This window comes from Lycorma delicatula, chromosome 4 (genome assembly GCF_047948215.1).
Source record: "Lycorma delicatula isolate Av1 chromosome 4, ASM4794821v1, whole genome shotgun sequence".
NCBI classification, from domain to species: Eukaryota; Metazoa; Arthropoda; class Insecta; order Hemiptera; family Fulgoridae; genus Lycorma; species Lycorma delicatula.
In genome coordinates, this window is record NC_134458.1 from 21,707,947 (window position 1) to 21,725,901 (window position 17,955).

At 32.2% G+C, this 17,955-nt stretch overlaps 1 long non-coding RNA gene across 2 annotated transcripts; it reads right to left on the reverse strand.

Moving 5' to 3' along the window:
- Positions 1–225: 225 nt before the first annotated feature.
- On the reverse strand, positions 226–16,242 carry LOC142323183 (uncharacterized). 2 transcript variants are annotated; one of them, XR_012756040.1, is made up of 4 exons: positions 16,035–16,242; positions 15,388–15,529; positions 13,527–13,708; positions 226–738 (listed from the first exon to the last, which is right to left on the reverse strand). It is a non-coding gene; the product is annotated as an uncharacterized LOC142323183 (long non-coding RNA). The 2 variants fall into 2 exon arrangements; XR_012756039.1 differs by having other exon boundaries at positions 13,527–13,720.
- Between the last annotated feature and the right edge of the window lie 1,713 nt (positions 16,243–17,955).

A 17,955-nucleotide genomic window follows, 5' to 3' on the forward strand; every position in this document is an offset into this window, starting at 1 on the left:
ATTTCAGTTAGATATTTTTTAAACTTTACTTGATTTATTATTTTGATATAAATTCAAAAAATGTACTTAATTCATATTCGGTCATTATTTTGTTATGTTATTCTAGCTGTAATGTAATATATGTTTTGACAACTTTACTTACTATTTATTCTTTATTACCTACCTATATATTATGTATAGATATAGACTTGTTAACTTGACAGCTACATTATTTTTTTGATGAAATTCGTTCCTTACTGATATCTATGGTTTAAGTGAATCTATGAGGGTAGGTCTAATGACATTACATCCAAATGATAGGTGGCTGTAACATCATTACTGCAGAATATACAGTACTTTTTAAAGAAAATTCATCTTTTAAAAATTTGTTTTCAGTAACAATTATTATAAACTTGTTACAAATATACTACACGATCCTTTGAAATTTCCAATTAGTAGAAGTCGAAATTAAGTTAATTATATTCAACTTCACCATCTACATTATCATCCCTTAAAAGACTTTTACAATCATCTTTAACTTCTCCATAATATCTCCCTTTTAAGTCCATTTAAATTTTTAACTAATGACTATTCAAATGATTTTTTTCTGTGTAGAAAAAATGTAGTGATATCTAATAATATAATTCATTTCCAGGCAGAGCAACTCTTTCAGTTTAAACAGACCTACAATAAAAATGATAACGATTTTTACTGTATCAATCTTTCCTTTTTTTCAGTATTGTATTTTCAGATGTTTTTCTGTAAATTAAAAAAAAATTAATGTGTATCATAAAATTCTGTTATTTGACGAATAAAGCCATACATTAAATTTTTTTAAATGTTTTGATTTTTCATTTTTTTTAACAATTTTTCATAACTGTGTAATTTTCTAAACAATTCTCAAAAAAAGTAGTAAAATTGCACTACTTGATAGAAGGTTGTCAAAAGAAAAGGATAGAACTCTCTCAATGATCAGAAGAGAAGTTAAATATCCATTTAAATCAACGGTGTGAAAATATGTTCATACAAACATTAGAAAAGTTAACAGGAAAAATATTTTGGATGTAAATAAAAATGTTATGTAAACTAAATTGTTTAATCTTTCAACCGCAGATATAAACATTTTATAAAATGGTTATGCACCAAAATTATGCTGAAGTTCAATTACATATATATATAAGATCAATATCTACATTTTTTTATCGGGAAATGACTTAAACAAATAAACACATTGCTTTATAAACAAAGTTTTATTTGTATTCTTTGTTGTATCAATTCCTTTTTAACAATCTTTGTAAATTAATTTATTTTCACTTTATATCACACATGATTACATTCAGTCCACATGTGGCATTTTCCAACCTTAGCCCCCTCTTCTGTGTAAACTGGTCGCTAATCTTGTGTATGCACAGTGCAGCAAATTCAATACTAAAGAAATTTAGTTTCTCTACATATATAATTTAAGGCAATATTTTATGACTTATTAATGTCACCAGCTTACTATAAAATCTAAAATGTTAGGTTAGGATGCATATTTCTCAATTTTTTACTTTTTAATTCTTATATTTTTACACATTCAGTATTTTTTTATTAACTTTGAAAGAATGTAACTGTAAAATACAATTCAAATTGATTTGATTCGTTACATTAAAGTTTTTAGAAATAAAACTGTTCTTAGCTGGATGTATCAGAACTTTTTCTTAACTATTCACAGAATTTTTTATTAGGTTATCTTTCTACAATAAGGTAAGGATAATTGATTGTAAATATTGTGAAAATTTTTGTATATCATTTAATTATGGTTATTTATGTAACAGAATATTTCCTGTAGGAATTATGAGACCTTGTCAGTAAGGAAGGTTGTGTGTTTTTGAGGAGCAGATAGTTTTATTATAAATGATACAATTGGGGGTAGGAATCTAGACTAAACAAAAAGGCTGTAACAAGCTTTGATTCTACATGTCTGATATTAATGGAATTGCAGCTGTAATTTCTAAGGTAATGTTTTCTTTATATCTTTTCCATGTAGAAAAAAGTATGATTGCACCTCTTAGGAAAGAATTTGTAAGAGGAATGTTAAGATAACTGATCTCCAGGCATAGAATAAATAATAGGCCATCAGAAAATTAAAAATCATGACTTCTTAAAGAAAAAGAATGGATTGTCAGAACTTTAAGTAAGTAGGCAGCTTAAATAGGGAAACAAATATGTATAAAAGGAATTATCAGATAAAGTGGAAAGAATAGCAGGACTCGTCTCAACAATATGTTATGACAAGGCTAGTTAGTTTTGGTTGTTCTGATATTGAAAACTCGAAGAGCATTTTTCAGATGAACGAACTTCTGGCACATTTCTTATTGGCCAGTAAGTTCACCATCACAATTTCATACGGTATATGTTTTTTTGAAGTATATCAAAAATTCAGATTTTAATTGTAAAATTAAGTATTTTTCATTTAAATCTTACAACAGATGTTGAAAATATCCTCCTTGATTGTGGGATCAACATGTTTGATGGAATGTTCTAAGAATTTTAGTCCTGATGTGTATTTCTACTTTTTTTTTTTTTAACTTTCTGACCTTTTAGGCTTGTTCTGGAAAGCAGTATAGTTTAGTTGATCCCACAAATAAAATTACAAAGGGAGAGGTCAGAAAATGTAGACTCGTAAACAAATTTTGACTGCCAAAAAATTCAGATAAGCAGAGTTGCTTTTCAAATTAAACAAGGCTACCCAGTTTATTGTAATATCCTGATAACATTTAGCAGTTAATTTTTCTAACCCACCAGATCAGTTTAGTGGTGAACTCATCATCGCAAGTCAGATAATTTTGAACTCGAGAGTTTCAAGGTTCAAATCTTAGCATAGTCAATTATTTTAATACAGATTTGAATACTAGATCGTGGATACTGGTTATTTGGTGGCTGGCTTTCAAATAATCACACATTTCAGGAATGATCGACCTGAGACTAAAAATTACACTTCATTTACATTCATACATAACATCCTCTGAATTAATACCTTTTAGTGGTTCCAGAAGCCAAACCGAAAAAGAAAGTTGATTTTTATGATAGATTGGCTGACTATTCATTGGAAACTGTGTGACATTTTTCAAAGAATGCAGAGGTTTTCACTGAAAAATTGAGTGATTTTCAAAACTTCATACTCTATTGTTTTAGTTGTTAATTTATCCATGCTTTATCTGAATAAAAAACATTGTCAAAGTATGCATATCGTCACAAACATAATATCTATCTGCACGCTCTATAGTTTTACAGTCGTCTGGTAAAGTTAGGTTCTCCATGTTTGTGCAGTTATTGATCTCATATGTTTATGGTTGTTTTTAAGTCTTCTGAACACACTGATGAAAGTCAAGTCTGTTGAGAATCCTAAGTGACTTGTGCAGAATGTACAACTGAAGAATGTTTAGCATAGTCAAGGAAATGTGAGTGGCTGACCGTTTTATATATATGTATATACACATACACACACACACACACACAATAAGCTCTTATTTATTATTTATAAATAATCTTTTGAACTGATGGTGGTTTTAAGGTCTGGGGGATGTGAAACGCAAAGATATGTCAAAATTTTCTCGAAGACAAATCATGGTACCCATTACAATAGATAACTTTCTTATGAAATTTACCTAAAATTCTATAGAATTTTTAGGTTTCTTAGTTCCAGTATATAAAACTGGAAATGAAACTCTAATGTTACAAAGAATGAAAAAGAGGGGTAATATAAAATATGGACTCAAAGAACTAAAATTTGAAAGGATTCAGAAAAAATTCTTACTTGCTTCCTAAGTGATTATTACACTAATAAATATAATGCGCGCAATTGAGTTTACTTGTTTCTTACAACTAATAATGACTTCTAATTAAAATATAAATACTATATTACTTTCATTTTTTTGTCAGAATTATGAAAAATCATTTTAATATTTGATTTTTTATACTGTTAAAGTAGTACTGCAAAAGAAACTTCATTAACCCTCACGTTACCAAGCAAGGTATTCTAACTAACCCAGGTTGATTTTTTCCTTATAATAATTTTATGTGAAGAGATACATACTTGTGGTTTCATGACTTTGTCCTGAAATGATTGAAATTGTATTCACATTCATGACTGACCCATTTTTTCTTTGTTTTTATAGTTATTATGGACAGGATATATTGGTGGGGTTGTGAGACTGCCCTAGTTAGTGTGAAATGCCAAAAATGACAACTGATAATTTTTTCACCAGTTGTCCCTTGGCTGCTGAACTATTAAAACAAAACATGTCACTGGTTGGTACCCTGTATTCTGATAAGAAAGAGATTCTAAAGGAATTTTTGCCCAGAAAGAAGTTCATTCTTCAATGTTTGGCTTCACAAATTATTAGTTTTCTGTGTTCTAAAAAGGGGTAAGTCGGTAATCTTACTCTCTACTCAGCATCATGAGAGGCAAGTGACGGGTGAAGAAAGTGAATACAAACCTGAAATAATACTCCATTACAACAAAACTAAAGGTGCCGTAGATAATGGAGACAAAATGACTAGAGAATACAGCTGTGTTAGAGGAACCAGAGGGTGGCCACTAAGACTTTTTCATGGAGATGGTAGATATTGCAGCACCGAATGCATAAATTCTGTACACACAAAGATTTCCTGAGGCAGGAGAATAATCGGAGCCGATGGAAACTTTTCATGACAGCTGGCATTTGGACTCGGCAAAGGCAACGTGGAGGAAAGAGCTAGAAATATCAACAGTCTTAAGAAGGAAGTAAAAGATGCACTGAAAGCATGTGGTACTGAAATTCTGACAGCAGTAATCCAACCCGAAAGTTCCAAGTTACCATCACAGTGCTGTCAAGATTGCAAGAGAAATGAAGATAGTAAAACACGATTCTATTGTGTAATGTGCAAGAAACTTGTTTGTAATATACAAAAAGAAGAAACTGTTATTGTGAAGTGCATGTTATGCAAAAATGTACCTGAATGAACAGTTCAAAAATGTTATTTTGAGGCAAAGCACTAGTTTACTGCAATGACAGCCAAAACGTATACCATTTTAATTTTACTTGTGTCCATTATTGAATTTCTCTTGTGAATGATATAAAATTTATTGTACTTTGCTTCTACGTTCAGATTTTAATACTTTTAATTATTTGAAAAACTGTATTTCAAAACTAAATAAAGCTATTCGTTGAAAATAACAGAATCTAAAAACAAATATTACACTAAATCACAAAGTAGTACTGGGGTAGTCAAAATACTCTACTTGGTAAAATAAAGGTGTTGAAAGGCTTGGCAATGGGAAGGTTAATTTAGACCGGGTCTAAGCCACGCCATCAGACAGGTGAAAATAAATTATGGTATGTCATAACAAAAAAACTTCTATTTGAAAAGTTATATTTTACAAACCAGAAATAAATACTAGTTAATTTGAGACACAATACATTATACTTGTTCTTTTGTGCATATTTATCGTTTCAATTTATTTGAAGTTTGAAGAGATTCTTTAGGAATTCTGAAAATTACAAATTCATAATTATTATATAAACATTTAGAGTCGTACATAGCTGCACGATTTCAATTAAGATAAAAATGAAAAAGGACTCTGAATCTAACAAGAATTTCCACTAAAACTGATAGCAGTCTTGGACATCTCTTCGTAATGCTGGGCAGAAAGAAAGATTTGCACTAATAAGAATAATGTTTCTAGTGTTCAACTATTTTACAGAAAACATAAAGAGACTACTTACTTATTTTTAACAGATCACCAATATTGATAAGGGTTTCAAAGAAAGCTTTCTCTTTTGAAATACCATTAAAAAATTTTACTGAAAAATAAAACTTTTTTTCTACTGAATGTAAGTAATATTGTACTTATTTATGATTGTAGAACGGTGCAGTTGTCTCGTACGAGAACGTATAAAATATTAGATAATTTAACTGTAATCTGGTGAAAATTTCATTCTCATTGTTTCAAATTCCTCTGTAAAGTTAATGAACAACAAAAGCTGAAATCATGGCAAACACGGCCGTAATTAAAAAAAAGAAAGAAAAGTATATTAAACCCCTTAGCATAAGAGCGACAAAAGTTAATCATTTTTTATCATAATAAATTATATCTTAATATTGTGAAATTTAATAATAGATATCGATCACCTTAATTCATTCTTCCTGATGAAGTCAGGAAGATTATTTATTTTTTATTTTATAATGATTATTTAATCATTACAAAAAAAGGCGTACATTTGGTTTAAATAAACAAAGAATTATATTTACTCTTCCTCATCAAAAAAAAACAAAAAAAAAAACAAATTGCTCTCTTCACCATTATGTAATTTATAAAATATTACAATGAATTACACTACAGAAAAATGGTTTTAATTCCGTTGTTTTTTGTGTAATTCAAATAATTTCTCTCCTAGCATTCAATAAAAGTGTTACAGACTTGATTTTACATCAAATTTACTTCTATAAATCATTTTAATACATACATCCCCCTCTTGTAGTGGTTATATAAAATAAACCATCAAAAATTTCAAATAAAATTTTAAAAAAAACGCAATAATGCTCAATTTAAACAAAAATTTTTAATTTTTGAAGTTTGCACAAATTAAAACAAATAATCAACAACTTGCTGATTCCCACCATTCTAAAAAAAAAGAAAAGTTATTCCAATTATATGCATTTAATAAGGTGAATAGTACTATTTGTCCGATTTCATATCTGCAAATAAAAATTAAATCGAAGGCCAAGCTATTTAGTAACGCAAATTTAAAGAAAACCTGATTAATGAATTACAGCCTAAAATACCTTACCTAATATCTGTTTTTCTTTAGTTTTCTTCTAATCATCCTCAGGAACAACTCTTTTCATTCCCTAGCAGTAATCGGCAAGCATCTTTAGACCATTTTCCCTGGAAGCATGTTTCCATCTCTGACACATCCAAAGAAAAGTGTTCATTGTGCTTATCGTTGCTAAAGTTAAGTGGAAAAAATTTCGAACGTGAACGTAAGATATGTAATTTTCTTTAGACATATTTCTATTTGAAGCCACTTTCTTGATTAAAATTATTTCCTCTGTTAATTTTATTTCTTCATTTTTTGTAAAATCTTGTTTTTTTAATAGTTATGTCCTTATGTTTGTCTCAATTTTTATTTCATATCATTATTTTTTTTGGTCTTTATTATCCCATTTTTTCTTTGTTTTCTGTACCTCACCTTACATTTAGATACAACTATATGGTGGTAAGAATCAATGTCTATTCCTGGATGTAATTTACATTCCATAATTTAATTTGGAAATCTCTCCTAATAATTATAATAGTCTAATAGATGGATTTCACAAATATATATAAAACTTCTTTTATAAATTTCAAAAAGAAATCCTCTTGACTGCCAGTTTATACACACAGGGCAGTGTTGGGAGTCTTACATATATCACCAGTGGCAGCGACCCAATGGCCCCTAACCACCTCCATGCGTAGGCTATCCCTATCCTGTCCACCATGCATGCTTTGGTAGAACACATTATCCATGATAATGTAGCCTCCGTTCACAGTGGAACTTCTTCCTCTCTACGTCTATTCACTTGTGGAGCGACTGGTCTAGTAGGGGTCCGGGGTTCGATCTACAGCACCACAATTAGAGGAGGAGGTCGCTGTCTACATCCAATGTCAGCAACACTATAGATCAGGTCATTGTCGGCCCCAAGCTGAAGGGTTGGAGAGTCCTGCACACCTTGACAGTAGTGACGACCCCAAGGGAGCCCCCAACCACCTCCTTGTACAGGCTGTCCCCTCACCATCCGTCATATGAAGGCTAGCCCTCGTGCAATTTTTCCTGTGGGATCTTGGTTTTGAGGATACCCTCTACCAAGGCAGCCACTTCTCACCATGACATTTTGCCGGTCAACATCGTCTTCAGCTGATTATCTTCATCAAGCCTACCAACAGCAGCGAAGCACCAGGATCTCTTGCTATCACCAGTTTATACTTAGTTAAAAATTCTGAAGGTGTAGTTCTTTAAGTTTTTAATCTAGCTCATACTATCTTGACTATTTTTCCTTCGCTTTATTATAAAATTAATACATGTAATAAACCTCTGTCAATCGGATAATGTTTAATTTCCCACCATATGTGAAATCTGGTTTATTTAATTCTATTGGTAAGCTGTAATCAAATCTCACTCATGTTTTACAGTGGTAGTTCAACGTACATTTGAATGAATTTTTGCATTTTATTGCACGATCAAATGAAAATTATTCTTTTGATCCATTTTTGTCTAAACATCAACTCCAAGGTGGTGTTTGATGCCTGCAGGGTAATTAGAGGGTTAGATAGAGTCTGAAGGTAAGCTGAGAGGAAGTCTGGTTCTAGCAGAGAATACCAGGTCTTAGGTATTGCTTGGTGATGGGATAGAGATGAATGAGCGGTGTAGTTTTATTGTGGTAATAGATTCCACAAAGGGAGAATATTCTGTAAAGTTTGAGTGTTATCGAGCATCGCTTAAGATTAACGCGGTGACAAAGCTTGACTTGGCAATCAATGCGGTGGGTAAATGCCTTCTCAGAAGGTTGCCAAGTATGTCGCAAGGAGAGCTGATCAGAGGTACTCTTTCCGGCTGGTGGCAGGTAGAGCTGCTAAGCAAACAGCTACAGTTGGAGACAGCTATAGTGGATATGGTGCCAACCCAAGATAGGACTCTAGTGGTTAGAGCAAAGGGACATTCTTACGCAGTTTATCTGTACTAATTATATCTTACTAATTCCATTAAAACATTTTCTATAATTTGTCTGTCTCCTTGAATAATTTCATTGATCTATGATTCCGCAATTATAACTGAAACTTTGATCGATTATCCATTCCCCCCCATGTTAATTATCAATTTATTTTGAAACTTTCAGCCAATTTTAATTTTAAATATTTTTATTAAAATTTTGGCCACTTTTGAACTGTTTAACTCACTTGTAAAAATTTTCATGATTAATTACTGTATTACTTAATAAGGTGGTAATAAATTTTAGGTATTTTTTAACCCTTTAAAACATTGTCACCAAATTTTTTATTCAAAAATGCACTTTTCAAGAAGACTTATTGAATAATTATGATAGTTATATAAACAAGAGTACTTATTATTCACAGTTTTAACTGTTTACACAGATGCTCCGAACTAATAATTTTATGATTTTGAAAGTAACACAGATCTATTTTCTTTTTGCAATTGTACTGACCGAGGACACTTTTGAAGCATTAGTCGGTCCCCACCCAGTGAGAGGTCGCCACCTATGTAAAACGGCCATACTGACATTATCGGCCACACAATTGCAATTAGTTGCTCAGTGCAATTTCATACACTGAAACAATCTTACGTGCCACAATATATTTTAAGAGTTTATATATATATATATATATATATATATATATATATATATATATATATATATGTGTGTGTGTAGACTACTTAACATACACCTGAAAGTAATTTCTTACATATAAAGACCAAAAATACCATTTTAGAGAATTGTACATAATATACTGAAAACTACTATGACAAACACATAATATGCAAAAATAAAACAATAAAATTTACAACAATACAACATAAGCCCCGACTCACCTACATAATACATCAAAACATGATTAATAAAATACACAAAATACATACGTAAATACCAAAGATGCAACATCATGTATATACATTAAAATCAATACACTTAATACATTCAGAAACTAATCTTGCCAGACTACATATATACAATACTATGAATAATAATGAAATACACAACAATAAAACACAAGCCCCAACCAAAAAAGAGCACTACATCAACTATGACCCATGATCCTACTCGCCATCCTCTGCCTCTCTTCCACACACAATAGCTTCAACTATGGCAGTTTTACCCCGCCATGCTACTTCCAAGGCAAGTATCTTAGGGACTACATTCCCGACCCTTAACTCCCCAAACTCACCCACTACTGGGTGCCACACCCTAGCATAACATGTTCTGATGAGTGAACGACCCCACAATACTGGCATAGGTGAGAAGCCCTCTTCCCACTTCATCCCAGTTAAACAGAGGCACTGTACCTTCCACAGCTACTTGAGATACTTGGGATTGCAATGAAGCTACTTGAGCTTCACTGCAATCCCTACTCAGGTGCCCCTCCCATGCAGAGTTATAACACTGCTTCCGGTAGTCGACCACGTTGCACTTAGCTGCAAGATGGCCTGATTCACCATAACGAAAGCAGCGCTCCTCCCGTCCATAGTTATAACACTGCTTCCGGCGGTCGAACACGTTGCACTTAGCTGCAAGATGGCCTGATTCACCACAACGAAAGCAGTGCTCCTCCGATGATCTGCGGGAGACCCTACAGCAGATTTTAACTCGGTGTTTGTCCAGCAAAGCCCCGCAACGGCCACTGCATAAGAACGGCCCTCTGCTCTAACCACTAGAGTCCTACTTTGAGTTGGCGCCATATCCACTCATTGAACACTAATCTTGTCTCCACCCGAGGCTGTTTGCTTAGCAGCACTATCCGCCATCAGCCGGAAAGAGTACCTCCGATCGGCTCTCCTGGCGACATACTCGGCAACCTTCCGAAGTCACTCACCCATCGCATTACCAACTGCATTGATTGCCAAGTCAAGCTTTGTCACCGCGTTAATCTTAAGCCATGCTCAATAATGCTCAAGCTTTGCAGAGTCTTCCCTCTTGGTGGAATCTACTACCACGATGAAACTATGCCGCTCGCCGCTCATTAATTTCCATCCCATCACCAAGCAATAACTCAGGCCTGGTATTCTCTGCTAGAACCAGACTTGCTCTCAGCTTACCTTCAGACTCTAACTGTCTAAGTACCTTGCAGGTACCAAACACCACCTTAGTGTACCCGCTACTATTTCCATTAAGATCCAACACATGGACCACATCACTCCCCAGAGCACTGGTGGCAGTGGGTTCACTCACGCAAGTAAACCACTCCTCCCGCCAGAATCTGTTGCACAGGACAACTACTTCCTCCTCGTTGACCCTCTCAATGACAAACACTCTGCTGGAGCTTCAGGACAATGTCTTTAATCTCCTTCTTTAGTTCTGTTTTACAAGCAGGGTCAGTTTCCTGACTTCTTTATCAACCACCCTGACTGTCTTCAACACCTCAGTGTCAGATCCATACCCCATAAGATCCACAATCTTCTACCCCAGGCGCTGATTCTCGAATTCAACTCTGGACCACCCCCTTAGCAGGTGCCTCTGCAGCCTGCCTACAAATGGGAGACCTAGACAGTCCCATACGTGACCTAAAGCCGTTGACCTGCAACATTTCACAGCAAAATATCCATTGGTCACACACAAACCATCTGTTGACCGTGATCATGTTGAAGAACTGGCCACTATATTCCACCAAACCTCAACTAAGAACACATCTATTTAGATGTACTTTTAACTAAAGATGTTTGTCTCTACATATTGAACGATTCTTTATTATAATACATTATATTTCTTACTCTTTATTTAAAATATTTATACAAAGTGTGATGTCAATAACAAAAGATATTAATGTTTGGGTGCTTCTTCTTAAGTTTTCTTTGTATACACTATTCTTTTTTTTTCTCATGCGATCATTGTTCTTTAGTATATATATTGCACTTCACCAACAGTAGTATATTTTATCAAATTACAAAAGAATTCTTTGATGAGTTTAAATAAACTTCATAGAGAAATACTGAATTGATTGTATATAATATTATAATCCAGTTAATTAAAAAAAAAGAAAACTTTCTTCGTATATTATGAATTTTTTTTTAGTAAATTACCGTAATAAACAATCTATGTAGAATTCAAAGTTCATTATTAATTATTATTATTAATCATGCATTTCATTATTATTATTTCACGTATTTTGGGAAAGAGCAAAATACAAAATTAATTTTTGTCGTTGCCAGGGGAATCCAACAACCTGGTAGATTTTCCAAGCTGGAGGAGTTTACTACAGAGTGGTTATGTCTGAAAGGAGGTAGTGTTTGTCATATTATGCGCTCATACTGACCTACAAGTGATTGCAGGTAAAAAAGAAGGAAAAATCCAGTTATTGAAAATGTAATAAGAAGTAAAATAAGATAAATAATGGTAGATTAAGCATTCAATCAACCACAAGGGTATGAAGACTAGCACTGGAATGGAAAATCTAAATGAATAAATGAACAAGGCTGACAGTCGGTTTATGCATGTAATGAAGATTGAGAAGGAGCATAACTGAAAGAATCTGTATAAGAGGAAATACAAGCCTGAATGAAGATCACAGAGGTGATGGCACAGTAAACTGATAAAGAAAAGGAAGTTAGGGATATTTCATTTAGGAGCAAAGGAACCTTACAAACAAGAGAAGGTTGTTTCCAACAGATAGCTGGATAAAAAGGAAAGAAGAATCTGCACTCAACTCACCGGATTGGCAAGTCTTCAAGCATTGTTACTGATAAGCTGGTTTTCAGTTCCGTGGGACCCTTAGTTCTGACAAAACTAAGTGAGAAGAAAGTTTTAAAATAGGATTTAAAACACTACCGCTCATTAAAATTATCTCATGAGTTATCTCATGATATGTTGATCTGAGAGTTAATATGATTATCTATTAAATGATAAAATAATTATAAGATTGTTTACTTGTTTATAAATTATCTAATCATTTTGAGTTTTACTCTAGTATTTTTACTACTCGATCTGGTGATCAAAATTCATCATTCTCTGAGGGTTTTAGTGCAAAATGTATCTTGTTGCTGTATCGTACTGTTTTTAACAGTTTTACAGATTGAAAAATTATTGTTCATAAGCAGCTTTAAAAGCTGTTGAATAACTATCAGACCTTTGTGTCTACTGTGGATAGGTTGACTCTATTGAACATACTGTCTTTAACTGCCACCACTGGGAGCAATCGCAGGCAGAATGTTATCAGGCAGTGCGACATCTAGATCCTGATAATGTTACAGGCTGCATGCTCAGGTGCAGGAGGAGCTGGGCTGTGGTAGAGTGCATGATTACAGACATCATCAAGATTAAGCTGGAGGGTAGGTAGTGGGTGACGGCCAATCTCCAGGAGTGAGCGGCAGGAGCCCACCCAGGTTATCACCTACCGATGACTCCTGGTGAATGTCAGATCCTGCTGCTCAGAAGCGGGCAGTATAAGTATTCCACACCTATCACACAGGAACCATGTTCATGCCATGCGGCCAAGTCCAGTTCCTACGGGAAGAAGGGGAAGGTTTTTTAACAGGTGTGAGCCCACACTACCATCAGATCGTGCCTGATGGCAGCTGGAAGAGCTTTTTCTCCCCCTACGGAAAAAAAACTGTTGAATAAGGTTTTCAACAAATATCTGCACTGCATCTTATGATTTTTTTTTTAAAAGTGACCGAATTTAATATCTTGGAGAAAAAACTTATATCGGTTTAAATCACTTGATTATCTTGTACTTAGTTAATTTAATTGTTTTTTGTCTGTAGAGAAATATAATTTAATTTAAAAATTTTAAATTTTATAAAGATTGTACTAACCATCATATTCATGCTATTGTTAGTAAAGTTAGTTTCATTTAAGTAAATAATCGCCTTGCCGGCCTCCATGGCGCGAATGGTAGTGTCTTGGCCTTTCATTTGGAGGTCTCTGGTTCGAATCCCAGTCAGGCATGGCATTTTCACACGCTACTTGTCATTCATCTCATCCCCTAAAACAATAACTAACGGTGGTCCTGGAGGTTAAAAAAAGAGTAATAATCACTTAGAGAATGAGTAATACACAAAGTTCTTCTAGAATTATCAGTTTATACAAATTCTGTTTTAATTCTAAATGAAAATAAAAAAGTTTAAAACAAAAAATGAAGTTTAATGAAAATGTAAAAGTTTAAAATTATTGCAAATAGTAAAACCTGGTGTTTTGTTATTTTAATTGAGAAATCATTTCAGATAAAACCAGTTTATTTAACTGTAAGTTTGACGATCAGCACGATTAATTTTAATAAATATTAAAATATCGATATTAAATATTTTAACAATTACTATTACAGATATCGCAGACTTATTCTAACCTATTTTTAGCTGTATTTTTCAGCAGCTATAAAGACAGAATTCATCCACTGGATGATATCAAGCTACAAATCTAGTGAACGTATAGGCTTAAATAAATAGGGATTTTTTTTAAATAGATTAAAATTTTTTCACTGTTAATAATTTACTGTTTTTGTTAGGATTGAGTTAATGGTGGGTATTCTCTAGGAAACTCAGCCTGAGTCTAACAAAAAACAAATATTATTAAATGGCTAAAATATAACTGGATTTAGATCATCTTGAGATATAATATAATAAAATTTACACGATGTATTTTGTATTTTTATAAAGTAATTAAAATTTTCCACCAAAACTCTCCAAACTGTCATTGCCTCTCCTATGACACCACACCTTACAAAACAATCAGATGTTTAGTGGAGTCTTTAAGATGTTTAAAAAATTACCAAGTCTAAAATGAATTCAAAGTTTTACAAGTACTGTGTAGAGCCTCAGTGTGAAAGTACTACCATTAAAACTCCAAACAAATTGTTTATTTAACTGTATATATGTTAATTTATTTAGTAAATCCAAATTGTGAACAAAATCCTTCATCTTTGGGTGGCTATAGATTCTATTCTTCAAAGGCTGATGAAGAAATTGTATCAACTTTTTCCATATGCTAGGTGGATGAAATTTTATTGTCTAGTAACACAGATTGAAGTCTTAAAATAGGAGTATCCTGTCCATGAAGCACAGGTCTTAATGTCAATGGTAGATTAATGAACTGAATAGCTTTTTTTTAACTACAGATAGTTTGAAAACAAAAAATTGAAATTATTTTGTTTTTCACACTATACCATTCGAATACCAATCAGCATAGACGAATGAATTCCTTTATATTACTGTACTTTGTATTAAATTTTCTGCACAAGATATACAGAAGAGATGCAAAGCCCATGGTTTTTTTTATTTATTTTGTAAGTTAATTTTAAAATATGCCAGTCAAATTTTGGCTACACCTCATTAACAACCATATCTGGTATAAGTTTGTTACATTGTCCAAAGTATTTGGTCAGCCTTCTGTTCACATTAGCAATTTTTAATGTCATGCAAACAAAACTCATGTAACAGAATGCAAGCCAAGACCGATTACTTATAAGAGGGGATCCAGCGAGTTTTCTAAATAACAGTTAACTTACCAGGTTAGCAGTGCTGTTGGTGGAAAGCAGCCCATCTTTAATAGCCCACCGAGGTGGTCTAGTGGTTAACTCATCATCGCAAATCAGCTGATTTTGAAGTTAAGAGTTCTAAGGTTCAAATCCTAGTAAAGGGAGTTAATTTTATACAGATTTGAATACTAGATTGTGGTTACCTGTGCTCTTTAGTGGTTGGATCCCAATTAACCACACATCTCAGGAATGGATGACCTGACGCTATACAAAACTACACTTCATTTACATTCGCACATATCCTCATTCATCCCCTGAAGTAATACTTTACGGTGGTTCCGAAAGCTAAACAGAAAAAGAGAGAGCCCATCTTTAGAATGACATAAAATAAAACTTGTACTAGACTATGGCAAATGCAAATTTAAGATGCTTACATAATTAATATAATGTTCTATAGTGAATACAGCAACTCTTTTACTACTAAAAATAAGGTAACAACAACAACTAAAATATAGTATTGTGCAAAATCTTTACAAATAATTACTGAAAAAATTCAATGTAAAACTAGCGCCATTGATTCATCTTCAGACACATAAAATTTTCCATATAGTAAAAATCTTCACGAGTCTGTGTTATTAATAAATAAGATTAATTAATTATACTTGTTTATTTTTACTAAAAGTGTTTAAACTCAAATGTAGCATTCCATGAAATGCTTTACCATTTATGATGTCAAAAATTAAAATTGTCTTTTACAAAAAAAACCCTTCAGTTATTTTGTAAAAGAAATCTGATCATGAGGTTTTACATTGTTTTTCTATAATCTAATTAAATTAAAAATTATACTTACTCATGTCATCTAGATGTTGATTGTGTTAATCTTAATCTGATCATCATTTTGACTTTTGAAATTAGCCTTTTCATCTTATTTTTTGTTATACATCCATCACATGTACAATTTTCTAAGAATTACGTTAGTATGTTTTTCCAGCATTAATTAGTTAAAATATCGCAATTTTCTGTACCTGAAACAAACTTGAAACAATCTGGAGAAAGATTAGTATAAAAATAATAAAATAAATTAACAAGTTATTAATATTTTAATTCTTTGGAATCCATTTTTCCTTTTTTATTCTTCATCACACCATTTTTTTCATCATTGATTAGTTAAAATATTACATCATCTATACCTGAAAAAAAATTAATAAAAATATCAAGGTGATTGATAAAAATACAGTTTGGTGTACTTGAAATATACATACATAATAAATAAAAAGTACTTCAGAAAATTCCGTTCAGGTTAACATGGCTTAACAGCATGTACTTAATCTAATCTTAAATAAAAAACAATTTTAAAATAATACCTCGCTTTATAATTGGACCTACTGCGGTTGGGGTATGGAACGCGAACGCGACTTAACATAATTAATTCTAACTTAAAATATATATGAACCTGTAAAAAAACACAACATATAACATAATTAAAAAATAATTACAACCTACTGAGGGGTCTACTGGGGAAACGCGGTTTTTCCTTAATTCTTACATGCAAATTTACTCTAACATGCACATATTTGTAAAACAAAACAAGAATATATAATTACCTGAAAAAGAAAGTTAATCCTATTGGAAAAGGAGCACCAGTTACGAAGTAAGTAGTTCTCCCGTTAATTGTTATTATAAAACTAAATTGTTAAGCCACATTAACGCTGTTTACTCTTAACCTATGTACGTAATCGTTGTCGTACCTGCAACAAAAGATAAAATAAACAACGTTAGTATTATATAGGTACCGTTAGTTACAAAAATTTATTTATTCAGTTGCATTAAGAAAAAACATACTATCTAATTGATGGCTATTCTATAGCAATGCTATAATTCAATTTTATTATTTAAAAGAGTGGTAAAGAGCGACTTAAAAGAGCTTGTGTATCTATTTATGTATTGATCTAAGAAAACAAAACCGTTTATCCAAAATACTTAATTAAAACGAACATTGTTAATCGTTATAATAGAATTAATAGTTAAACTGTAACTTAAGAGTTCAAGAAACTCATTAAATAGAGAACTCAACTTATTGACAAAATTAGCTTAGTAAATTTTTAGATAAAAATTTACATTTGCTGACTAAATACTATCAGAAAGATTTATAAGCAGCCCATGAATACCTAAGTAAAAGTGGATTAGGATTAAATAATGTGCCAGGACGGTGCATATGGTTAATGCTTTCCATACAGAAGGTATGAGATATGCATCATAGGATAAATATGTTGACAACTTATACAGTATTGTAGTTAGTATGTTGTATGGTTTAAGAAGGTTTGACAGAATGATTGATAAAAAATTAAAATATTGCATTAATCACAGTCTAATTACACTAATAAACACAGTTTCGTTAAATGAAAGTTTTATTGTTTTTTTATGTAACTTTTTATGCTGAATTAAAAAAATGCAATCGGAATTTTTCCATCATCTACATACGGTAACATTTTTTTAATGTATTTCTAAATAATATATTTCTACATATTTTTAAATGGAATTCTACATATTTTTTTAAGGGATAACTTACATACGTAAAAGAATATTTTAAATGATTTCTAATTTAGAGTGGATACAAACATATTATGAAGGCAACAGCTGCATTTGCATGGTCGATTCATGTACAAGAGGTTCTAACATGTCAGCACAAGGCAGTCTTCAGAGTGATTCAATTAACACACCAATATTGTTTAAACATTCACTGTGTACGCACATACAGTGGTTTCATTCTG